This window comes from Gopherus flavomarginatus, chromosome 6, assembly GCF_025201925.1.
Source record: "Gopherus flavomarginatus isolate rGopFla2 chromosome 6, rGopFla2.mat.asm, whole genome shotgun sequence".
NCBI classification, from domain to species: Eukaryota; Metazoa; Chordata; order Testudines; family Testudinidae; genus Gopherus; species Gopherus flavomarginatus.
In genome coordinates this window covers 132872470-132898393 of record NC_066622.1, presented here as the reverse complement: position 1 = coordinate 132898393, position 25924 = coordinate 132872470, and the positions used below count along the sequence as shown (strand labels likewise).

Genomic DNA, 25924 nt, shown 5'->3' with positions numbered 1-25924 from the left:
ACAGACAAAGGAAATGAGACAAGATGTTGTTCTCCCCAGAGTAAATTAAATTTTCTGTGTGCTCTCCCCAGTCTGTTCTCACATTGATGTATTGTGGCGATAAGAGGGAAATGTATGTGACGGACCTATTGAAAGGGCTAATGGAAGTTACATACGTTTCCCTGTCTTCCCGGGTGCTGAGGGGAACTAAGTGCAAAAGCTGAAAAGCACAACCTGCTAGAGCGAGTGGGCATATTGTTGGCGAATTCCCAAGTATTTCCAACTAAAGGGTCATCTGCTCACTGGTGGAAGTTCCATTGATTTCAATGAATGGCTTAAACCATCTGCTTCAATCACTGTTCGTAAGTGAGTCACACACAGAATGTACTCAAAATTTGGATAAGAGGGAGTTTGGGATCATTATGAAAAGAATTCCCATGGCTAGAAATTAACCAGTGTGCTTAGCCCATCTCTTTCTCTCTCTCGTTTTATATACCCTGCATGATAGTATCTGAGAATTTTTGTAAGAATTACTGACCTCTTTTTATTCTGCTAAATTGCTTCAGTGCACAGATAAACCTTGAGAAAACAGTGAAGCATATCAGGGAGGTGTAATGCTGCAAAGCTTTGCTAAAATGGCTCATGTTTCTCCTCCTAAAAGTTTGTACATCCTTTCATTTAAAAAAGAAAAAAGTCAACTCTATCCTATCTTCCCAATCTAAGTGAGATTCAGCATTTACTGGTGCGGTTATGGCTCCTATCACTCGTCGACTATTAACGTGTTTCAGACCAGTAATCTGAGAAGCAATTTCACCTTGGCTGTCTTTATAGACCGCAGTCCAGACTGCTGTCTACACAGATGACAGTCGGGGATGAGTTTGAAAACTAAGAAGTGTAAGGGGGTGTTTTATGGCTGGTTCAGAAGCACGGGGAAAATAATGATAATTTAGATCTGTAGCAAAACAGCAGCAACCAGACGTGAGACCTTGTCTGGGGCCAAGAGCCTAATGCCGAGACTCACTGCCCAGGACCAAAGCTGAATACTGAACCCCACTGCTCAGGACCGAGGTCTTTCAGCCCTGGGTGGCAAAGCTCAGGTTACATGCCCCCCATCTGGGTTTCAGCTTTGGCTCCCCTGCCTGCAGTGGTGGGGCTCGGGTTTGCCCCCCACGCCGGGATGGTGAGGCTCAGGCTTTGGTCTCCCCTTCTGGGGTTGTGTAGTAATTTTTCTTATCAGAAGGTGGTCGCAGTGCAATGAAGTTCGAGAACCCCTGAGCTAGACTGATCTACGCCCATTGAATATTGGGGCCTTGGAGTTCCTGGATTTATAGATATTTTATTTTAGAGTCAACAGGGACTATTAAATCATCTAGTCTGACCTCCTGTATAACACAGGCCATAGAATTTAACCCAGTTACTCCTGCATCGAGCACAAAAGCTTGCATTGGCTAAAGCATACCTTCCAGAAAGGCATCTGGTCTTGACTTGAAGTCACCAAAAGATGGTAAATCCATCACTTCCCTTGGTAGTTTGTTCCAGTGGTCAGTGAAGTGAAACTTGTTTTGTTACTTGCACAGTCAAATAACAAAACAACCTTGAAATATGCAGCTGTTTAACAAAAGATGAGTGATCTGGTTCAGATAAAATAAGAATTATCTGGGTCCTTCACCTAAACCTCAAACAAAATACATTTTCAGGTTTAAAAAAGTGCTTGCAGAGCTTTATTTCCCATTATCTTTCAGGTGTGTGCCCTTCTGCTCCATGCCAGAACACCACTATTTTTAAAATGTTTGTGGCCTGATGAGAGAAAAGAAATCCCAAGAGAACAATTCTTGGAAGGTTTCCACCATAGCTTTTCCAGAACCAAGAGTGTGTGCAGTTCAGATCTGAACTTTTGGGTGGTTGCCTGAACCTACCATTCCTCTGAGGTTCATCTACAAAGCCAGGTTCACAACCATCCACCCCGCACCCCGATTTTCTGCTTGGCCTGCCTTGGGGGAGGAGAGGAGCTCTGTCTTTTTCCCACTGCACCTTCCCCCTGGCATGGTTGGCCGTTGTCCCTGGCAGCCAGGGCCGGGTGGGGAGCAAAAGGGGCAGGACCAGCCACTTCTCACTCCGGCCGCTCTGGCTTGCTGCTCTGTGCAGTATGGCGGCTGGCTGCGAGAGCCTGGGTAGGGAGGCAGCAGGCTGCCCTCTGCCCAGGCCAAGCTGCTGGGGACAGTGGCCAAGCAAGCCAGAGTCCTCTCCTCCACCCATCACGTTTCTGATCACTCACTTCCTGTCCCTGTCAGCTGGACCTGGGCAGGAAGAGGGGCACTGCTGTCACCTCTCCAGCCAGGCGCTCTCTCAGGCAGCTGCTGCGCCGCACAGAGCAACGACCCAGAGTGGCCAGTTTCAGCCATGTGAGAAGTGGCTCCGTCCCGCTGCCCACCTGGGTCCAGTTGCCAGGGACAGGGGCCAACCATGCCAGGGGGAAGGCACAGTGGGGAAAAGCTGCAGTTTTATCCTAACCTAACTATGGCTGTTGAAGAATGCAAATTGGCTCCCCCGATAAGCTAAATCAAGTTTTGATGAAACACATACAACTGCTGATTTGTATATTTAAGATTTCCCAAGTAAGCAATGTCAGACAAGACAATGCATCCAGGCATATTGCTCTCTTCATCATGAGACACTAATCCATTTAAAATGAACCTAGTTAGGGGTATACATTATGTGAGAATTGACAGTTTTGAGGTAGGTTCATCATTCATTTCACCACAAAGGAAAACATAGGGGTAATGTGATTAAAATGGTAACTACAGACACTCGAGACATGATTACCGTTTTTCTTCAGTCTTATAATGTAAAGTGAATGATGCTTTACACCTGGGTAGCAGCACCTTATCTAATTACAGTAGCACACAAATGCTTTAAAAAGATTGAAGGTGGAGGGAAGCGTTCCCTTTTACTCTGTGGATTCAGTATGTTTTGTTATGCTGCAATATACTTAAAAGGTGTGTAGGTTCTGTCTTTAAGATGAAATGTACTGAGATGGGGTATAGACTCCACTTTTGCACTAGAAGGGTTAATGTGGGCCTGGGAGCCAGATAATGCTACCTTGCTGCAGCTGGAAGATGGACCAGGCTTAATTAAAGATGAAGCCCATTTAGGGAAGGAGCTGGGTGATTAGTGAGGGAAGCACAGATTAGGAGGAGTATTCAGAGAGAGAGGAAGAAAGATGGGGGACACACTCTGCAGTCCTTCCTTGAGTAGGTTAGTCTAGGAAAGAAACCCATGACAGAGGAGGGAGGGAGTTCCTTATCTCAGAGAAGGGCCTGTAGAAGACAGGCTGAAGAAGACCACAGGGATGGACTTAATCCCTGTGTGGGTCCTGGAAAAGGGTTGGGCACAAGGAGGTAGGCCTGAGGGATCCGTGCTCCAGCACAGAAAGGAGGACCTAGGGCGAAATCAGAGGCCTCGGAACCAGAGAAGAAGCTACATGATCAGTGGTATGAAGTGGCCCAGTGAAATGTAGCACTAGCTATTTTGGTTTGGGAACTTTCAGTTGTACTTTTGGTACCGTGGAAGGGGAGAGGCTTTAAAGTGACCTGGGCAGAGAGACGAGTCACAAGATGAGGAAGGCCCCCAGCGGGTCAGAGCAGCCGTCGGCACAGGGAGTTAGATGAGAAGAATCTGTTATGCCCCATCCAGCCACGAGGGAGCCTTGTAGGGGTGAGTTCACTCTTCTATATATACGCACATGGCCCCACAGTCTCTCATACGTGTGTCTGTCTGTCTCTCTCTCTCTCACACACCCACACCCACCTCAGATGCCCACATGCCTCTCCACAGACAAACACGCTATTCCAATCTCAGTGGTTTTGCACTCTGCCCTTTTTGGTCCTGATCTAAAGTCCATTGATGTTTGTGGAAAGACTCCTGTTGACCTTAATGGGCTTTGGGACAGGCCCTTTGTTCTGAGGCACCACTGCTCTATGGCATAAGATCAAATGGCTATAAACTGGCCATGAACATAATCAGGCAGGAAACTAGAAGGTTTCTAACCATCAGAGGAGTGAGGTTCTGGAATGCCTCCCAATAGGAGTTGTGGTGGGAGGGAGGCAAATGATATCATTAGTGTTAAGAGAACTGGACAAATTTAAGTGAAAATAATGGGGTTGATTGTGATGGTAGGGGACAGGGCTCAGCAGTTCTGGGGCTCACTTCCAGTTTCTTATGTTTGTGCTTCAGGGTTGTAGCTGGGCACCTGCAGGTGTCAGGAAGGGCTATCTTTCCCCCACCACCATGTATTCTGAGATTGAGGGTTTGCTGTAGTTTCTACACAACCTTTTTTGTCTCTTATCAGTCACTAGCTCTAGGTAGCCTGTGGATCTGAGTCCATTTGATTCCAACAGATGGATTCAATCCGTTTTTGCATCCATAAGGGAAACTCAGATAAATAAGTGAAAGGAAGTGATGGCATGAGAAATAATTTATTTGCACAACAATAATGAGTGGTCAGTGAGGTGTGAGTTACTATGAACTCTTGTCTGTTCTCTTGTATTTAAGACTTTGCAGTTTTCTGTGATGACCCTCTGTCTTTTGGCACCAGTGTTTTGTTTAGATCTGTTCTAATTGGTTACATCAGACTCCTCTGGGACAAGTTGTTTAAGCATTTGATAGCATCTGGAGTTTCTGAGCAAGTTTCTCAGGCTGGAAAGTGACTAAGATGAATTAAATATAACCAGACAACACTTGTGTTCCTGCTTCACCATGTTGCCTTCAAGCAATGAAGGGTTTATTTTTGGTTTTGTTTTTTTCCCTAAATTGGTCATTATTTTTCATTGCCAATGTTGTTGTGGGGGTCTGAAGTGTTTCAGAAAACATGTTAATTCCTGTCCAGACCCACCAGACCCTCCAAAATTTACCTCTCTGCTCTAATTGAGATGCTGGGTTAATCTCTCAGGAGGATGTGCATGTGACATAGTCATTAGGCTGATGTTACACTGGACTTCTTCTATTCTATTGCTGGGCAACAGTCTTGGTATGTGTTGTGGATTGCCTTTCTTTTGTGCCACTTCCAAGGAATTTTACATCTCAGAGATGACATTGCAGCAAAGAGAAAAAGAAGCTTCTGATGGTGATGGGATTTCTATGGGGAGAGCATATTTTTACCACTTAATGAAATCCTAGCTGAAATGATATACTGGTGTAAATTGAATCCTTTGGTCACTCCAGATTTGTGAGCTGGGAATCTGCCCCATTGCAGCTTCGGCTTTAATAGCGAGTTGAATAACTGAAACGTGAATGCAGCAGCAGCAAGTAGGGCCGGTCTTCCATTCCAATCTGGAACTGTCAGTTTCTCTGAACTATTTTCTATGGGTATATGAGTTTTTAGCTCTTAACTGATGGCTTGAGAAAAGTCTAGATTTAATTCCAAGACACCGCCTGATTTATTTCATGTGCTTTTGTACTATAGCCCTCAATCCCTTAATTGAAAGGAGACATCTGAACTAATGGGGACTCTCTTCTGGCTCCTTCATCAAGGACACAATGGAGACATTGTTTTGTCTATTAATTTTTTTCCTCCTGGACTTCTCCATTTATCTCCACCCCTCTCCGTGCCAACAGTGAGATTTGAGAGATTCCTTCAATACAAGTCCTTCTGTAAGAGTCAGCAAGGAGATGACAAGACTTTGCGTGTATCTCCAGCCCATGTGTCAGCTCGATAATATGTGTAAGTAGTTCTGGAAACACAGGAGGTCCAGTGTTCTGTCTCTGACAAGGAGCAATGGTGCCATGTGGGTGGTGACAGTTCCATTAAAACCCAGTAATGTATATGGGTAACTCAATTTCTTCCTCCCAACGGCCATTACCTTTCCATTGTCCACATTGCCCAATAGTTTAGGTGTCAGGTGCTTGTGAAGTTCCATATAATTCTCTCTAGTCCTGCCCAACCTCAATAATTTGATGTTATCTACAAATGTTGCCACCTCACAGTTTTACTTCTGCGTTGAGAATCATAGATTTTTATGGCCAGGTGGGATCATTATGATCTTGTCTGCATACACAGGGAATGGAATTTTACCTAGTACTTCTTGCATAAAGCCCAATTAACCTTGAGCTTGAAGTAGAGCAACATCCACAGGTTCCAACTTTCCAAAGTGCCTGGGGGTGCCCTGGCACTGTTCCAGACTCCGCCTACACTCCACCCCTTCCCCCTACATCCCCGCCCCACCTCTTCCTGCCTATTTCTGTCTCCTCCCACAAGAGCACCATGTCTTTGCTCTGACCCCCTCCCTCCCAGCCTCCTGCATGCTGTGAAATACCTGTTTGCAGTGGGCCGGATGCACAGAGAAGAGCGGGAGGGGCTGATCTGCAGGGCCTGCCGGCAGACAGGATGCACTGGGGGGAGCTGATAGTGGGGGCTGCTGGTGGGTGCTCCTCACCCACCATTTTTCCCTGTGGTTGCTCCAGCCCCAAAGCACCCATGGAGCCTGGGCCTATGGCGACATAATTTAGGACATCTAATCTCGATTTATAGATTTCCACCATAACCATTGATAAGCTGTGTGGATGGCTAATGTATTTACTGTTCAGAATTTACACCTTAAATATATTTATCCTTCCATTAACTTCCTTTCATGTTGAAAAGTTATTCCTACTCTTTATTTTCTACCTTCCGTTTGTATTCCAAGATCTCGCATCTTGTTACTACGGAGTTTCCTTAGCAGCCTTTTGTCAGGGGCTTTATCCAAGGCTTTATGGAAGTCTAAATCAAGCTTAATGACTTTCTCCTCTATTCTGTTGACTGCCCCATGAAGTCTTTAGCTTTCATCTCTCCTGACTGTCATAACTTGTGTCCTGTCTCAGAGCTTGAGAGAGGATCAGCTCCTCAGCACCTCTGGATTATTTCTCTCAGCCATGTTTAACATTACAATAACTCTGGACTCTGGCTGTTTAGTGCCTGCTGCACTGTGCATCCAAACTCTCTACAATGTTCAAGGCTGTTTTTTAGTGAATATCAAGTTGATGGATTAATAGATCTCAAGTCCAGAAGGGACCATATGAGTTTCTAGTCTACTGTCTGGCATAATGCAGACCACAGAATTTACCTCAGTATTTCCTGTATCAAGCCTGTAACTTCTGGCTGAGTGGGTTGGTGATAGGTGTCAGGATTACAGCCTTAAGAAACAAAATCATGGTGTATCTATACTATGGAGAGGAACACTAGCGGCACAAGCTTCTCCACCCTACTTGGTTTAATAAAGTTTTTTATCATTGTTCATTGAGCTTCTAACCTATCCTGTCTGCTAGAGGGTGACACAGTTACACATATGAAGCAGTATTGTGAGAACAGGCTGTCTGGAGAGATTTCAGATATTTTTCCAGCCAGGTTGGAAACCTTAAAAGAACAGCCAGATTTATGGGATTTGAGGAACCTCTTCTTTTACTCCCAGAGAGGACTCGGAAGGTTCTGGATTATGATGAGGAGGGGGGTTAAAAAAAATAAGCTCACTAGTGTGCAAATTTATAGACTTAGTTTGGCTTCTGGACTAATGATCTGAGTTGGAGGCTTGGGGTTTGTCTGTCTTTATGTGAACGTGTTCACCCTTGTCAGTTGATGATCACACTTCTCTATCTCTCTCCAGAGAAAACCACTCTGTTAAATGGTGTGCTTGGATGAACATCTTAGATACTTTACAATAAACAATTACGAGAGAGTCAATAGGAACTATAGCAGGTAACAGACTGTTTCCTAGCATTGTTAGCAAATAGTGGATTCTTGCTTTGCACAAGCTGTATTTGTGCTGTTCCTCTGGACAGGAATCCAAAGCAACCAGGCTTTCCTTTCTGAAATCCTCCACGGGCTATAATGATGCATGCTCCCAAACTGTCCGCAACACATTTAAGACACTCTATTTTTAATCTTGTTGTCACTAGAATGTTTCAACCTGCCCAAGCTTCACCCTCATGGGTTTAGCCTGTCAACAAAAAGACTTGTTCAGAACTGAAAATTCCAGCTCTGTATCATGTAGACGGGTGCCCATTATGCTCCTCTGGTTGATACACAATGGGAAAAACTACATGAACAGGCACTTTGTTGTTGTTTGTTTTTCTAACTTGGCTAAAGCTCTCACTGGAGCCATGTTTATGCAGAGTGGAGAAGTCTCCCTTCATGGTGAGAGAGACAGTTGCATCATGGGAGTCACTGGCGGTGGTGCATTTAGGGGGTTGTAGTCCTGCTGGGGAACTCTACCCACAGAGGAGAATGGGGAGATGAGGAAACTGAACTACAGCTTCCATGAGGCACTGCAGCGGGATAGCCGAATATAAGGCGCTTGTGTACCGGCCAGGAGTATGTCACAGGCTCCTTTTGTTGCCGTGTGATGTTTCTTAAGAGCTTTCAAAACATTAGTCCTCACTTGCCATTGCTACACACTCTCTCAATGGGCTACTGACTCCTCCTCGAGACTTTTCACATCCAGGAGAGACAGGCAGAGGGGCTGCTGTTTCATGCTTTCCTTTCTCTCTCATTCTGGGCCAGATCTTGGTGGTGAGCCCCTGCAGCTCTCCTCAAAATCTTTGGGAACTTGGCAGCATTTAGGAGTAGACCCTTAGGCAGGGTACAGGTCAATGACCCACAGGATGAGAGAGGCACTGGACTGATCAGACCATATGCACAGGGGCTTCATCCATCAGCGATGATGCACTGGATGAGTGGTCTCTGTTTTTAACTCTTGCTTTTCTCCTCTGACAGATGAAGATTAATTCCTGCTGTAGAACCAAGGATCATAATGTGAGGGACATAGATTAGCATTTCCTAACCAGGGCTGGCTCCAGGGTTTTTGCTGCTCCAGGTGGGGGAGGAAAAAAAAAAAAGGCCATGATCGTGGTCGGTGGCAGCTCCACCGCACCACTTTTTTCTTCGGCAGCAATTCGGTAGCAGGTCCTTCCCTCTGAGAGGGATCGAGGGACCCACCGCCGAATTACTGCTGGAGAGCCCGACGTGCCACCCCTTCCCTTTGGCCACCCCAGGCACCTGCTTGCTGAGCTGGTGCCTGGAGCCGGCCCTGTTCCTATTGTGTGCCTGCCACCCCTTGCCTCATGAAATCTCTATTTATTATGTTCCCTCCACCTCCCCCCGTTTTGGTAGCACTCTTCCATCTAACAGACACAGTATTTTCCACTGCAATATTGCATCTTATTCCCTAAAGCGTTGATTGTGTGTGTCACAGGTTTAATATTGGGAGTGCAATTATTCTTATCCTCTTAAAACCTTGAGTGACAGCCTTGGCTGTGAGGTTTTTTTAAAATGGTGAATTGCAAGAACACCTCTTAAATCTCTGAAAACCTGACAGGCTGGACTCCTCCTGTCAGACTCCACTGATGTTTCCCTTGAGATTCTGGCTGATGGAAAGATGCCTGGAAGGAGATTGGAATGATCAAGGCAGAGAGAGACTAACTTTCTGCTGAGCCGTGTCATCTGGTTTTGGTGTTAATCTAATGCTGTGTAATCTTACCATCAGTGTGCATGTGTAACAGGGGAAAGCCTAGGCACTGGGAAAAGCTTCCTGTTCTACTTTAAACAAAGACGGGACTAATGTAAGCACTCCTAAACTTTGGTTTTTAATTTTTATAAGGCAAGACAAGACCTTCTGACCTTTCCTGTTTCACTGCAGGGACCGTGACTGTGAATGTGAGGGAATGCATTACACAAGCCAAGAGGCATTAATTCTGGTGGGTTGGTTTAATGAAGCAAAGTATATTAATGAGCTCAAAGAGACAAGAAGCAAAAGAATGAGGAATTGGAAGAAAGAAGCTCCTTCCACCCACCTACCTAGCCACAACATGTTTTCCTGGTATGGCTTTCTCATTTCACTTTCCCCATTTATTTGTTTAGGAATGAACCTAGGTCTTTAGCACAAGGTTACGCTGCAGTGAGTTTCTTTTGTATCTCTTAATGTTTTTTAAAGTACTTTGTTCTTCTTCAGCAATCTACAAGCAGTGAGGGCCTGTAAGGGGATTTGAACTGCTGTGAACCTCCCAAAAAAGTTCCCTGCCCAGAGGGAGTGTATAGCCCATGCTTGTGAGAGTGTAGGTCAGTGGTCCCCAACCTTTTCGTCTGGTGGGCACCAGACGAAGGACAGTGGCGGCGGTGGAGCACCCGCCGAAATACCGCCAAATTTCTGCAGCATTTTGGCAGCGACGCCTCTCGATGATGTTGCTTGTCGGCGGCAAGCAACGACATCAAGAGGCATCGCAGGCATTTCGATGGATGCTCCACCAGGTGCCAGGACACGGGAGCACTTAGATGGCGCCCACGGGCACCGTGTTGGGGACCTATGGTGTAGGTCTTTGTACCCCCTCTAGTGGCTGGACCATGTAAGACGTTTGTCTGCCACTGCCTTCCAATTAGTGGAGTTGATCTTTTGTCTCAAATAGATGACTCATGCTTTTTAGATCCAGAGGTCCTGGGTCTAATTCTATTGGATGACTCAATTGTGGGGAGTTACTAGTATCCTACAGTAGGAGAATAAAGTCCTAGTTAGTGCTGCTGGACTGTACCAGAGGAACAATTCTGCACAAATACGGTTCTCTGTTTCGCCACAGCATCAGCAGAGCACTGGCCACAGCATTACAAGTAGTGCTGGTAGGAAAATGGGCTTGCTCCCCATGGAAAACCTAGATGAAAACATGTTTTGTTTTTTTGGAAAAAATCTGGATAGATATATTCCAGTATTTGATTTGAAAAATCAAATACTGGAATATATCTATCCAAAAATGCTGTTACGGTTCCTTAGGTGAGTTGTAGTTTGCTTCCTTCTCCCACACTCTGTTTCAATCTTATTGAAACATTTCATTTTAGTAAGATCAAAATGTTTTGTTTCAAGTGTCATTTTTACTGTCTTTTTGTGGTGAACTGCGGGAATCTGTCTGCATACATTTTACAAATTCCATTTTGATGTTATGAACTGTTTGTATCTTTATAAAGCTGAAAACTCCATTTTGATGGTAAGGTTGATTTTTGCCTTCTCAATTGTCCATTCATCTCCATGTTGGACTGAAGTCTCAAGTGGTGGTGACCTAGGTGAGGAGAGCCAATACATCTTTCTTTGAAATAGACAGTCATTATGGCCTATTGCTAGTCTAGAATAGAACTAGAACATTAGTATGATGCAACAAATTATCATCTTTGCAGGGGGTTGAGGTTTGGAGAATGCAAAATCCCCAGCAGCAGAACACAGGAATTGGATTTTGGGTGAGGGGACATGTAAACGCAAGGGACCCACAAAGCAGGTAACAGGAAGCTTTGAGAAGGAGACAGTATCAGAGGGACATGCTTTCATAGGAGAGGGTTTTTTACCTGCAGTCCTGTGAGGAAGACTCAAGAATCTCGATAACAGAAAAGTTAAGAAACGCTTCACAGAACTCACACTTCCTTTTTTTCCTTCTCTTCTTTCCACCCTCTTTTTTTCCACCCTCCCTGTGTATGAGGAGACTTTGGCATACCAGTAAAGTGCCTAAAACCACTATTGTTCATTGTTAAAAGCAAGCTATTAAACAATCTCAGCTTGACCAAGGCGGGGGGGGGGGGAATTTTGGGTGCCACAGAAAGGACAGCTTGACCCCATGTCCTTCCTGATAAGAATTGTGTTGAAGTTGCTGATACATGCATTTTAAAAGAGCAAGATATGCCCCAGGAATGTCTATTGGGTCTCAAGGCACAAAATTCTGGAAAAACCCATACCTGGTTAATCAATAATCAGAAGGAACTTCTTGCTTGATCATTGAAACTGCTCGCTGTTTCTTTAAGGGACATGTCATTCTATTACTAACGTATAAATAAGGCGAAAAAGCTTGAGATAGTTGGACTCGTTTGGAGACTCTTTTTGGACTCTCCCTCTGGATACATCTTGCGGTCCCCACTGGCAGACGGACGATTTGGCCACTGGAAGCCTGCCACTGTGTCACTTGAAAGCCACGCTCGGCTTTGGTAATTATCAAGGGTTGGGGGTGTTTTACTAATCTTGTTGCGGACGTATGTAAGTGCTCGAGACTAAGTAAAGTTTAACTTTACGTGAAAGCACTCTGGTGTTGTCCTGTTTGTGCCAGCCATCTATCGGTCGGATGGCTGTGTCTCCCCTGACTTATTTCCTGACATCTCCTCGCACAGAGTAAAAGTTACCAAGAGCTTTGGGTTGAAAGAACCCTAGGTAACACCATGGTGCATCCTGGGAATTGTAGTTCCTGGACCCAAGGCTACAGAAACCAAATTACAAACCCAAACTAGTGTAGTAACAAAATTATAAACCAAAACTAGTGTAGCTATCTGCATCTAGCTAGATGCAATGCACCCTTCACCTGTAGGATAACTGTTGTACAACTTTAAACAGTCACTTTCAAACTGTTGCTGGCATCTGGTAACAAAGTTCTCCCATCTCTTAAGCAGTTTCCTTTAACTCACACTTCTCCTAATACCTGGAGAGGCACGAACTAAACTTTGCTGTGGAGCCTTTCCTCCTACCATAGATTGTTCATCATCACTATCAAAGTAATCCTTCTCTGGTCCACGGTGGAAATCAGCATTCTCTTCTTCAGCTGCTGGTTGATGAGCTGCGGACAATCTTGAAATGATCAGTTTCTTTCCATGTCTTAATGCAGCAGAATCTCCTTGGATTTCTGTTATCTGTAAAGGACATGAATATCTTGAACCATCCATTTTTGACTCTGTATAGCAACTTCAAATAAACAAAATCTCCACTTTGGAACTTGAGGTTTAATACCTTTTTCTTACGATCTACATGCTGTCTGGGTTTCTCCTGTTTGTTCTTAACACCTTCTTGAATAGTTTCATCCAACGTTTTGGTTGAAAAATGTAAGCGGGGGGCCCAAAGGGCCATGGCCCTCCTCTGTGTTTCTCTCCCCTTCCCCGCCACTTCCTGACCAGGTCGGAAGCAGGAGCCCAGCCTGGGGAGCCTGAGCAGCTGTAGGATCTGCAGACACTCCACCTGCTTGGGGGTGGAGGGGTGGGGCCTGAGTGCAGCCCCCAGCCCATGACCTCACCCAACAGGACTCCCACCCAGGGTAGGTGGAGTGTCTGTAGCTCCCCACAGCTGCCTGGGCTGCTCTGATCATGGCCCAGCTGCATCTCTTTGAACATGTCCCCAGGCCAGATCAGAAGCCAGAACCAGGTCAGGGTAAGAGTGGCACCGGCAGCTAGTTGAGGACCCTCCACCTGCCCTGGGCAGCGGGGCCTGATAGTAGGTCCCAGCCTGGTTCCGGCTTGTGAGGAAAAGATGGGGCAGGGCCTTATGCCCCCCTACACACACTTTTAGGCAGACTCTGTCTCCCTGATGTAAGACCTTGACAGGTACTAAGTCATATATTGGCCTTGTGCCATCTTAACAATTCGAAGGATGATACTCCTGTTGGGTGTAGTGTGGTCCTGAAGGCAAACAGTGTTTCATGTAATGCTGCTTTCCATGGTCTCGCTTGCAAACTGGTAAGCTGCAAACTTTCTTTTAATCAGTCTGTTTGTTCTCCCAACTAAAGCAGTAGCTCTCTGTATGAAGAAACCATTTTGTGATTTATACCATTATAACTGAAGTATTGCTGCATTTCAGTAGAGGTCAATTTTATTCCAGTGACAGTTACCTGTTCCCAGGGAAATCCTTCTGTGGTGAAGACTGATGACATGAAATGTAATCATTATTTCAGTGGTAACCTTTCCACTGAAGGTAATTTGTGACCACTTTGAATGATAGTCTGCCATTACTATGGGAAACCTTTGTTTAACAGGATGATCCTCAAATGGTCCCATTCTGTCTAGAGGCTGTTTCTCCCATGGTCAGCTGGGATAGTCAAATGGAGTGAGAGGGATACTGAAGGTTTTCTGTGATTTATTACTATTAGCATAAACCATGAAATTCTTGATTACTTCCTGAACTTGCTTGTCCATTCCTGGCCACCAGAAGTCTTGTCACAATTGTATTTTCGTTAGATACATCCCCAGATGTTCTTCATATGCCAAGTGACTCAATTGTTCTCTCAAACGTAAGCACAAAAAGACTATCAGTTCTCACAAGCCATTCCTTTACACAGGACACATCATGTGACACACGTCTATACTGTTACAAGTGTCCTGGTGTCATTGTCTTGTAATGCCGCCAATTGACTATGTCAGTCTTTGGGTCCTGAAGTACCATGTATTCTCTTCTAGCTGTTTCCCACTCTGAGACTGTGATCACTCCTTGAGTTGTAGCAGCAATTTGTGCAATGATAATATCTTCTTCATCTTTCTCTATTGCTTCCTCATGATGAGGTATGATCAGGTGAGAGGGACACATCTCCACTGGTGTTTTTGGCAGCTGGAAAAGACATTGTCTAGAAATCCTTAGGGCCTTGTGTTGTACAGGACCCACCTCGTGGGCTGAGAGAAAATTCCGTAGGCCAATGAACCACTCTTTGCTGTGATTACCAGTAAGTAGGCCAGTTATAATGCGCATACCATTTGAACACAAACTGAATTTAAACCATTTCATGTGGGTCTCTGGACATAGCAGTGATCACGGCAAACTGGGCCAGATGTAATCTGATAACCCATTGATGCAAATATTATAGCTTGTATCTCCCAAGAACCATCCAACCTTCCATGACCACATACTCTCTTGTAATCTATCCCAGATGTTTTCTGCTACATTAAGAAATTTCTAGGTGAATGTTAGTGTCAGGCCGTCTGGAGTAGCTCATGTGCTCGAGTGCCAACCTCAGGGCAGACTGTCAAGAAGCAGCACATAAACCCCAAACTGGTTGTGTGCTCTATACTTGGGTTTCACCAACCAAGTAACAAATGTGAACTCCTCAGGTGCACTATAACAACCTAACTGTGGAGTCAGACAGTCCACTTGGGTACTGCGGTCTATCTTGCCACCCAAGCAAACTTGCCTTTGGAATAGATGATCCCTTACACCAACAAAATCGGAACCATATTCAGGTTACTCCCAGTCCCAAAGGACCAGTCACTTACCTCAGGCCAACTGCACCTTAGACCTCCCATCAAAGATGACACTTATAGCCAGTCCCTATAATGAACTAACTAAACATTTATTAACTAAAAGAAGAAATGAGAGTTGTTTACAAGGTTAAAGCAGCTAAACAAACACATGCAAATGAGTTACCTTTAGGTTCCAAAAGGTAACAAACAGCTGCAATATAAAAGTTTTCTGTGTCCTTTAGAGGATCTTCAGAGGACACCAGAAAGCTAAGCAGCTTGGGGATCCCTTACTTATGCTTAGAAATATTGCCCTCTCCAAATTCCAAGCAGCATAGAGTTACAGTTCCTTCTGGTCAGGGATTGTTGTTCCCTTCCACCACAGTTCAAACTGATGGGACAAGTATCTGCTCCGATATTCTCTTCTGGGGGCTGAGGGCAGTCAACAAAGTCTTTTTGTCCTTTGTTTCACAGTGGCTCATTTGGGTTCAGTGGGCCTTTTTGTGTGCAGAACCAGCACTTTACATTACTTAATGCTTTTTTCCTGTCTGAGTTGCACAGCTGCAGAGGTTTACAATACAGACACTAAGTGTGACTTTATTCCATGGATTACAGATGTTATAAGTCAGAGCAGTACATGCAGCATCCCTCAAGCATTTCATCGAGTGTAAACACATTTTTATAAACCTAATACCTATTTTAATAATATTAATACATAGGTTAGCCAGACTGGTCTCCAGCTATGTGTTTGTCCATGTTCAGTAAGGCCTAGGGACTTTGGCATGAGCTGGTACCTGGTCTGCCAGTATCAGTTATAAAAATTATACCTGTTATTGGATGGTGCATTAAGCTGTCTCTCTAAATCAATTTTAACAAGCTGCTTCTTAAATTGAAAAGTAGCAATTAACATCTTGAAGTCACTCTTTTTTCTAGTAAGAACAAAGTGGAGTCTTAGTCTTTTCTCTTAGGTTTTAATCTTTAGTATTGTCCTCATTATTGGTACAATTATTCCTCAAGGGGTATGAAATTTAGCTGGCGAAAGATCCATCAGGTAACTCTGTAAGAATAGTACAGTTGTAATGAAGTACTGTGTGTGTATGTGTGTGCGCGCTCGCGTGCGTGCACCCATTGTCTTCTAGTGGATAGAATATATCAGACAATTAGCTCTGGCTGAACGTCGCCAGGGCAGCCTACAGAACCAGTCTGACCCAGGGTGGGCTACCGACACTTCAAGACAACTCCTGGAGAGTACAGAACCCTGGTATGATTAAAAGAATGTTCTAGGGAATTCAGGAGAGAGAAACCAATCAGAGATGCACTCAGAGAACAGAAACCATTGCCGGTGTTTGAAGAGGACAGTCCTTCCTAGGCTGTCATTATGGGATGGTAGTACTGTAGGTAAGGCAGAAATGCATACAGGTTATTTCAAAATCATGTTCAAATTGCCAAATATAACTATTTTGTTTTAAGGAGGCTGTTGGTCAACATATCAATGGTCACAGGTTCCCAAACGCGGGGAAAAAACAGTCAGATCTGCAGGGTTCTAAACAGTCGGCATGTTGGGTGACGTACTTGGGTCCCAGTCTAGGTGTGGAAGACTCAAGATTCTATCCCGAAGGGTAAAGGCAAGAGGCCCCAAACCTGAGGTGAGCTCTCTCAGAGAGCACAACAAGGACTGAAGGGCAGCGAGCCCCATAACCATAATAGCTCTGTAAACTGTCAAGTCATCTAAAGAGGTTGTTGCAGAGAAGACCCAAGGCACCAATAGTGGGAGGGGACAGAGTGAAGGCAGCTGACTTCAGCAGTGTTACTGAGCATGCTCAGTCCACATGAGCATGATCCGTACAAGCCAAGCAGAAAATCGGGGGAGGGGGTGTGATTCCACATGCACCCCCCCACACATACACACATTGTCTCTTAGATATTTTTCAATTGACATTAAATATTCTTCCTACTCCCCCTCCCAAAAAGGGCCAGAATTTCAGACATGTTAGGGCAGAAGTTCTCAAACTGGAGGTTGGGACCCCTCAGGGGTTGTGAGGTTATTACATGGGGGAATCGCGAGCTATCAGCCTCAACCCCAAATGCTGCTTTGCCTCCAGCATTTATAATGGTGATAACTATCTAAAAAAGTGTTTTTAATTTATAAAGGGGGTCGCACTCAGAGGCTTGCTATGTGAAAGGGGTCACCAATACAAAAGTTTGAGAACCACTGTGTTAAGGGCAGTCATGTTCACAATTATGCACCTAATTGGTGTGCTTCGTTAACACTACATTGTGCAAATTAGGGTCCACTTCAGAGGGAGCAAGATCAGGTTCTAGGTCCTTTGAGCATGATTTTCGGATGTGCCCAGCACCTGGAGCTCCTATGAGAGTCAATGAGCCATTAGCCATTGTGTTATCTGCTACTGTTTTTAGCAGTTGTTCTAGAATATGGCAACCTTTTGTCTATAGGATTGATGTCCGCTATACCTTTTGTCTCTGAAAGATTTTCCTAGATTGCAGTATTTTGCCATTCTGGCCTTTTTACCGCATTGTCTTATCAATTATCACTTGTCCTCTGTCTTCTGCTACTTTGATTCCTGTCTCATTATGGTATGCTGATCTGCATCTTGCTGAATCTACCACCTTTTAGACCACCTGCTGAAAGAATCAAAATCCCTCTGTATCCCAAAAGCCTTTTGCCTTTCCATTTCTGTTTTAGTATTTGTGTGTGTCCACGCACAGGGATGTGTGCTTCCCAGATTAGAAGGGGTTGAAATTTCAAAGTCTCTGCCACCCAGTAGTCAGACGACGGATTATAACATACCTCTGAACAGAACTGCATGAAATTACCAAGTACTTGTGCATGAAAACGGCTTTTTAATTAAGTATTTGTGAATGTGATCCCGAGTGAATATTTGTGGCACTTTGGGCAAAATCTTGTGGAAATGGTTAAAGTTGACAGTGAGCAAAATCAAAAGTTTTCATGGACTTGGGTGAAAATTCAGCATAGTCCGTGAAATAAATATCAAGCTTTAATAAAAAGCTTAAATAAACATCTCCTTAAAGGAGTCCAATATTGCCACTCTGCCACTTGCATATTTTTATTAGTAGACATTATTAATTGTAACAATAGTAGGAACGTTTGCAGTAGCATATGGCCAGACACCATGTGTTGGGCATTCTTCAGATTTGTGTAAGCAGAGTCAGGATGAGCTCTACCTTGACATCTGGTGGTGAAATATGGTGAGTGTGGAAAAGAGTGTGGATTCATTGTGTTTGCATAGGCACACCCACCCCCCCCAGCATAGCCCACGACAGCCTAAAATGGTTACTTTGACGGCTGTGGGAGCCCCAATTTCTTTGTTATTGGGGCAGGAGGAATAAAGTGTTGTCACCCTGATTATGTGAATGAGGAACTATGAAACTGCCTTATGACAGAGAATCTCACCATCAAGTAAATAGCATTCACTAGACAAGGGACATGGGTGCCAAAACCCAGTGAATTGAGAGAGGTTGGGGGACAGGTGTGTGTACCTGATGGTATGGGCCCCTCTGGAGGGCCTAGCACACCAATTGCACCTCCTCCTCTCTCTCCACTGTTGAATAGCAGAGCTAATTTTGATTCTATTAGGAGTCTAGCTAGAGACTGCTGAGCTGAATTCACTCTGGCCAATGGTGTATCAGCACTGGGGCTCCCCTACTACAAGCTGAAATAGCTAGAAGAGCTAAAACTACTGAGCTGAGATCATTGAATGCTGTGTTAACTAGTGGGGGAGCCTGAAGATATACTGCAAAGCAGCTGGCAGAGCAGTTTGCAGGGCGGTTGTAGGAGCGAGCCAGCACTATGGAGTGGAGCTGAGCAGTTTGTGGGGACAGCTGGAGTGGTTCATGGGATGGCTGGTGGAGCAGAGCAGCTCGTGGGATGGTTGGAGCAGCCCACAGAACAGTGAGCGGAGCGGTTTGCAGGAACAGCTGGAGGAGTGGAGCGGAACAGCTGGTGGAGCAGAGCCATTCATGGTGAAGGCTGCAGCAGACCTCCACGGAGAGGTGGGGCAGTTGACCTCGCTCACATAAGGTGCCCCTTAACTCCCTGTGTGCCCCCCTTCCAATTCCACCCAGGCTGGAGGCGGGGTAAAACTCTGCAGATGAACTTTTGAACACTGGGGTGGCACTGACCAGGGACAGAGACTTTTGGGTTGTTGGACTTTGGGGTGGTTTGGACTTAAGACCCTGAGGGGAAAAGGACATTGCCAAACATTCTTGGAGGTGGGTCTTTGCTCATGGTTTGTGTTATAATCCTGTTTGTGGTGTTTCCGCAACGTGATGCTGCATTGTTTCCCTCCTTTATTAAAAGGATTTTGCTACACTTGGACTCCGTGCTTGCGAGTGGGGAAGTATTGCCTCCTAGAGGCACCCGGGGGGAGGGGGTATGTAATTGTCCCAGGTCACTGGGTTGGGGCTCGAGCCAGTTTTGTATTGTGTTATTGGAACGGAACCCCTGGATACTGAACCCGGCCCTTGTTGCTGCCAACTCAGAGGGGCAGAGGGGTTACATGTGCAAGAAGAAAGAGTCCTGGCTCTTAGGAGCTCACGGTCAAAGGACAGACAGACTAGTAAAGAGAGGTCTGGGAAGGGGGGAAAATAAAGGAAATTTTCTGTGCAAACATTAAGATTCAGTATAGGCAGCCCAGGAGAATAAAGAAGCTTTGTACAAAGGGTCTTGTAAGGGCTGCATTGGAAGGGATCCCGTATCACTCCCCCATCAAAACACGTGGGCAGCATGAAAAGCAGCTGTGCTGCCAATACTTCCGCTCCTCATCTGTAGCAGTGGGTGGGGCTCCTGCGCTGCTCTTGTCGCTGCCCCTGGTCCACTCTCAAAATTATTGCAGGAAGCAGGTCAGTATTCCTGCTATCCCTCCAGCTGTTCCCCAGTTCTGGGCTTCTTCCTGTGATGGGGCAGGCAGCATACTGCCCAATAAGTGCAGGCACTGTTGTTCACTCAGGGCCCCATTGCCCGTTCACTGCCTCTCTAGGGTTAGAGCCAAGTTGCAAGGGATGAACGTCCCAATGTGGGCTTCTAAACCTGATGTAACTGCTCGACTGCTGCCAAGACCACAGGCTAAAGCCATGTTGTTGGGCTGCTCAGTGTATCAAGTGCAGCCTGGAGTTGTATTGATTTTCCACGGAAAGTCAGTCAAATGCCATGGCACAGCAGGTGGGGCCAGCAGCACAGATTTGGCCACAGGTGAGCATAAATTACCTGGTGTCATTGTGGTTCCTTTTTGCTATGCACTGCAAAACGATGTAATATTTCACCACAATTCATCAGTCCTCCTCAGTCTCTACTCATGAGGGACTCGGAGCAGCAACAGCCAGGGGTACTCCGCTCAGAAGATTGTAACCTGGGCAGAAGTAGGTGAGGTTCATGGGGTGGAACTTGAGTGCCTCAAATCAGCAGTCGCACAGTAGAGCAGGCTAGGAATCTGATTTCTGGTTTCATAGGAAATTCCAGGGTTAATATTTGTTTCTGTTCCTGAAGGGCGGGGGAATGAAGATTTCCCATGAAATTCCATAAAAAGTTGTTGTTTTGGGTCAGAGCATTTGGTTTCCATGAAATCAAAACATTTTGATCTGATTCAATCTTTTTCAACATCTTCCTTTTAATTTTTTTATTTTAAAATGAATATCCTTTCAAACAATTAAAAAAATAGTTGCAGAATAAAAAAAAATCAAAATGTTCCATTATGAAAATATCAAAACAGGACATTTTGACATTCTCAAAATGCTTCATTCCATTTTTTTCAAAATGAAATATCATGAAAATCACATTTTTCAAACGTTGATTTAGATGAAAATGGCATTTTCCATCAAAACCAAAAAGGTCTCAGTGCAAAAGTCTCACCTGATTTAATGGACAGAACTGTTGGTAGCCTTGACTGGAACACCAGGCAGTGTTGCAGCTCAAAATTAGGGTGGAGGGGGAAGTTTGCTTAGACTGTGATTGTACAATACCTCAAAACATCACTCTTGTCCTCAATGGTACTGAAGTTGTACTACTAAGTCCACTGTTATGACTAAGTTATGCATGTGCATTGGTGTCCACTGTTACTTCATTGTCTTCCTTTCTCTGTCCCCGTTTGTCTGCTATTCTTCTGGTGTGTTTTGTCAAAATCTTAGATTGTGAGCTGGGTGAATCAGTGACTTTCTGGGTGTTACTTGTAGAGCTGGTTGGGAATTTTCTGTTGATTTTTCAGTGGAAAATGCAGTCTCTAAAGAATCAAAAGTCTCAGGGAAAATTTTGATTTTTGGTGAAATTTGTCAGTGTTAGGATAATAAATAAATGAATAAAAATCCCTACAGTTTCATTTTTGGTCAGTTCAATATTCAACTACAACTACTTTGTTGCTGTGTGCCACAAGGGAGCCATATAGGGTGACCAGATGTCCCAATTTTTATAGGGACAGTGACGATTCTTGGGTCTTTCTTTTTCTGATATAGGCTCCTATTAGTCCCCACCCCAGTCTCGATTTTTCACATTTGCTGTGTGGTCACCCTAAAGCTGTAGAATACCCTCTATTTCCCCTAATGGACCATACTCCTATGGACTACATCTCCCATGATGCACAACAATTTCCACTTTGACTAAGATATGTAGTGCATCATGAGAGTCGCATGAGTGCATGGGCATGATGGGAAATGTAGTCCAGCTGGGAAGATTGGCTTGTATGAGCGAATGGGGGCAAAATGCATTCAAACTACAATTCTCATGAGGCACCCCACCATCATCAAATGCCACTTAGCACTGAACTGGCTCAAAACAAAATGTTTCAGCTCAGACATAGCAAAATATTGTGTATGGACGGTTTTAATTAAAAATTTTCAGATCTTTTCTATGGAAAAATTTGGGCAGTTCAGCTTTTTGGATGAAAACAAATGATGAAATATCAGAATTTCATGCAGGATGGAAACTAATGTTCACTCAACTCTAGTTCTGTGTGTACTGCACCCAGAAAAATGTGGGCTGGAATTCCTGATTGTTGTCCTTAGATATAAAAGGAATTGCAGTGGGCAGCTTGAAAACATGTTACAGAGATTTATAAGCAAGGCCTCGTTCCCATCTATCTTTTTTTCCACTTATGCCTAGTAACAACTTGAATGAAGAAAGATAGATATTCTTTAAGCATACAGTGAGTCTGGCAGCATCTAGAGAATCAATAATCTGCCTTAACGAAAGTTTTGAAGCTTAAAGAGAGTTAAAGACTTTCATTGAGGAAGCATCTCTGTTGTTTGAAAGTTCAAAGCTGCTATCTTGATGTAAAAAAAAAAGTTTGTGTTTTACTTAATGCTCCTCTGAGCAGACGTGTGCTGAAAGGCAACCTGAAGGTGCCTTTTTCCCCCCTATTTTTCTTATTTCATGGTTGATGTGTTCCCCTTTTATTATTATTTTTTTAAAGGAATGGTCATGAGTAATTTGAAAAAGTAGAAACATTCAACTGTGAACTATGTGGGGATAGTAGAAGGGAGGGGAATGATCCAACCCTTCCCATCGCCTTCTGTCCCCCTACCATCCATATATATGCTGCCCCAAGGGCCTATTGCCCTGATCACAAAAAGTAGATGTGAGAGCTAGATGCCAAACAGCTGTCCCTGGTGTCACTACACTGCTGAGAATCAGTGCGTCCTGGACACACCCAGCAGGCTTGGGAGACCCTTCAACCCGCCATTATTGAGCCAGTTCTATTTGCCCCGTCCTTGAGCCAGATAGTCATGCATTTCTGAAGATGATTGAGTCCATAATATGTTGTGATGGATCTGCTGAGCAGCAAATTCATTATTCTTTTCCTTTGATATTTGGAGCGTTACTGGTTACCAGGAGCTGGGAAAACCAGGAGCTGGGAAAACACACCCATTCTGTTCTCCTGGTCAAAGAGGGCAAGGGGTGAAAACACTTTTTAAAAGGTGTGCTGACTCTGAAACATAATGATGACTGTTTAAATTCCAACATTGTTAAATGTAATTTTGTTTGTGTGCCAGGCGGTAAATACTGTTTGCAACAGCTCTAAACATAATCATTTACTCCAGACATTTAAGGTTCAGGAAAGGCACAGACTATTACTGATGATAGTCTTAGCTTCCAGAAAGAAACCATCCCAGCCAACAACAAGCATTTCTCCAAGATCCACCTTCCTATACATTCAGTTAAAGTAAACTCGAAAGATGTATAATGGCACTGTCTGGCGACACTCAGTAATGTTACCTTAACTACTTTGCTATTTATCACTTCAGCAGAAACATGAAGCTACTCTGGAATGTTGAGCAGACTTTTAGATTGGAGGGTCGAAAAACACTACTTTTCTTTCCTCCATGTTTAACTCCTGCCTTGGATACTGGTACCAAGTTCATAAAATCATAGAATATCACAGCTGGAAGGGACCTCAGGAGGTCATCTAGTCCAACCCCGTGCTCAAAGCAGGACCAATCCCCAACTAAATCATACCAGCTAGGGCTTTGTGAAGGCTGACCTTAAAAACCTCTAAGGAAGGAGATTCCACCATCTCCCTAGGTAACCCATTCCAGTGCTTCACTGTAATGGGTTACCTAGTTCAGTTAAGAGGCAAAACTTTAATACGGACAGTCTCTGTGATGCGTTCCTAACTCGCAGTTTTGACCACTGAGCATTGTCATTTGTTTACCATTACCTTGAATCTTGGCTTACTCCTTGGCTTTGTTTTAATCAAATGGTTAATGCATCTCAGGGTTCTTGCAATACAGAGCAGCAGAAATGCACAGCAAAGAGAGGACTGGGGACGGGTCACCATTTCCTGCTCTCCTCCAACCTGCCTATGAAATCTACTTGTCATATATTTTAGATCTGGGCAGGTTTTTCCACCAAAACATTTTTTCAGCCCAAAATGCAGATTCAGTGACCCATTTAATACATTTGTGTCAATTCCAGTTAATTGTTTTGGCCAAAATAATAAAGTAAATTAAACCCATAAATGTTGAATTTTCAAAATGATTTTTTTATTTTATTTGAAATGACTTTAATTGTGAAAATTCTTTTTTTGAAAAGTTTAAATATTTTTTTTCATGATGATCATTTTTGTTTGATCCAAAACACTTTTTTCAGATTTAATTTCCCCAATTTTTGCAAGTTTTTAAAACTTTTTTCAAATTTTGTGAAATTATCAGCAAACTAAAAATCCATTATTTGTACAGCTCTCTCTTGTTGTAATCCCTGAGGCAAATTTTCAAAGAAGCCTCAATTTTGTGTGCCCAGTGTTGCATACACAATGCTGTGTGCATACAGTTCATCATTAGAATTACAAGCACAACTACCAAGAGGCCATATCTTGAAAGCTTCTCTTTTCATGCCCCAAAATAAGGGACTGTGCCACTTTTCATTGTGTGGGCTTTCAGATACTCCCATTGGTCTCTTTCACATATTGCACTTATTTGGTAGCAGATGGTGCAGAACCACTTAGCTGTGTATGTTTTAGCCCTGCTATGTTTCCTGTTTTGAAGCTATGTTGCCTAGTGGTCAGAGAAGGAGACATGGAGCCAGAACGCCTGGGTTCTATTCCTGGCATTTACACTGTGTGACCTTTAGCAAATCGCTTAACTCCTCTGTGCCTCAATTTACCCAACTGTAAATTGGATAAAACAATGCTCCTGCCACCTTGGGTTAGGTAGATATTAATCAGTTAAAACTTGTAAAGTGCCTTGAATGTTCATGTATTATTACTGTTATCCCAAGGAACGCAGGAAAAAAATCAAGCTTGCGGCGATGTGATTATTTTGTGCTGAGATGCTGTGAACACTTACCTCAGTCCAATGCCATGGGAACTGAATGAGTCATCCCTTTGAAATCACAGGTTAGGACCCTAAACCAGGATTATTTATCTTCCCTTTTATTAAATGAGAGATGCTTTTGTAGCCCCACAGCTAACCTGATCCTGAGCTGTGCAGAGTGCCTAGATCCCTATGAATGTCAACAGGAATTGGGGGGGACGGATACTCAGCACTTCTCAGGATTGGGCCTTGTATCAAGGCATGAATCAACTTTCTCCCCTCTTTGCCAGGTTATTGCCAAATTGTCTTCAAAATGACTCATGCTTCAGAAAGAGACCTCATAATACCTGATGGTGAAGTTGTCAACAAATGTCTCTTCAAAGGTGCTGCAAGATTTCTGTTACAATGAGCAATTTCTGTCTCTGGGAATGATACAGTTGAGACGGGAAGGGGAAATCCAAATGAACTCTGAGCCAGCTCAACGCCTGCTAAACAAAATTGCATTTTAGTCTAGGGAATCAGACAAAGGAAGTTAATTATAAAATCATTTCTGCCCTGATTATCAGCTCTGCTAGCCTAAAAACACAGCACACTTGCATTGAAGCGAGTGGAAAGTAACTTTAGTACACTTGTGTTGTCAATTACCTACCTAATAGGCTTATAATTGAAATTATTATCATGTAGTTTTCATAATAAGCAATAAACACTGTACAGTAACTTACATAGCCACTGTGAGTCTATGGAGACAATTTCTAAATCATATAATCAAATAGAGTCTACTTTGTGAATCCTGAAAACCTGTTATTTCTAACAATGGGCCCCATAGAACCCTGCACATGAGCATCCCCAAAAATCAGGGAAGTTTGGAAGAGAATCTGGTTAAAATAATGGAATTAGCTTTGGTGTTTTAGGGCAGGATCCCAAGGTCCTATGGGGGGGGAGAGAGAGAGCTCAGTGGTTTGAGCACTGGCCTGCTAAACCCAGGGTTGTGAGTTGAATCCTTGAGTGGGCCATTAGGGAGCTGGCTTAAAAATCTGTCTGGGGATTGGTCCTGCTTCAAGCAGGGGGTTGGACTAGATGTCCTCCTGAGGTCCCTTCCAACCCTGATATTCTATGATTCTAAGTCAATGAAAAGGCTGTATTGGTTTCACTGAGCTTTGGATCAGGCCCTTAAAGAAAACAGCATGCCTA

General features: G+C 44.1%; 1 protein-coding gene across 1 annotated transcript in view; it reads right to left on the bottom strand.

Annotated features, from left to right (window-relative positions):
* Positions 1 to 4240: 4240 nt before the first annotated feature.
* LOC127053391 (VPS10 domain-containing receptor SorCS1-like) overlaps positions 4241 to 25924 on the bottom strand; it is a 481836-nt gene continuing 460152 nt past the window's right edge. Inside the window, exon 28 of the transcript XR_007775021.1 lies at positions 4241 to 4251. The gene's annotated coding sequence lies outside the window, so the exon portion shown is untranslated. The remainder of the gene's footprint in view (positions 4252 to 25924) is intronic.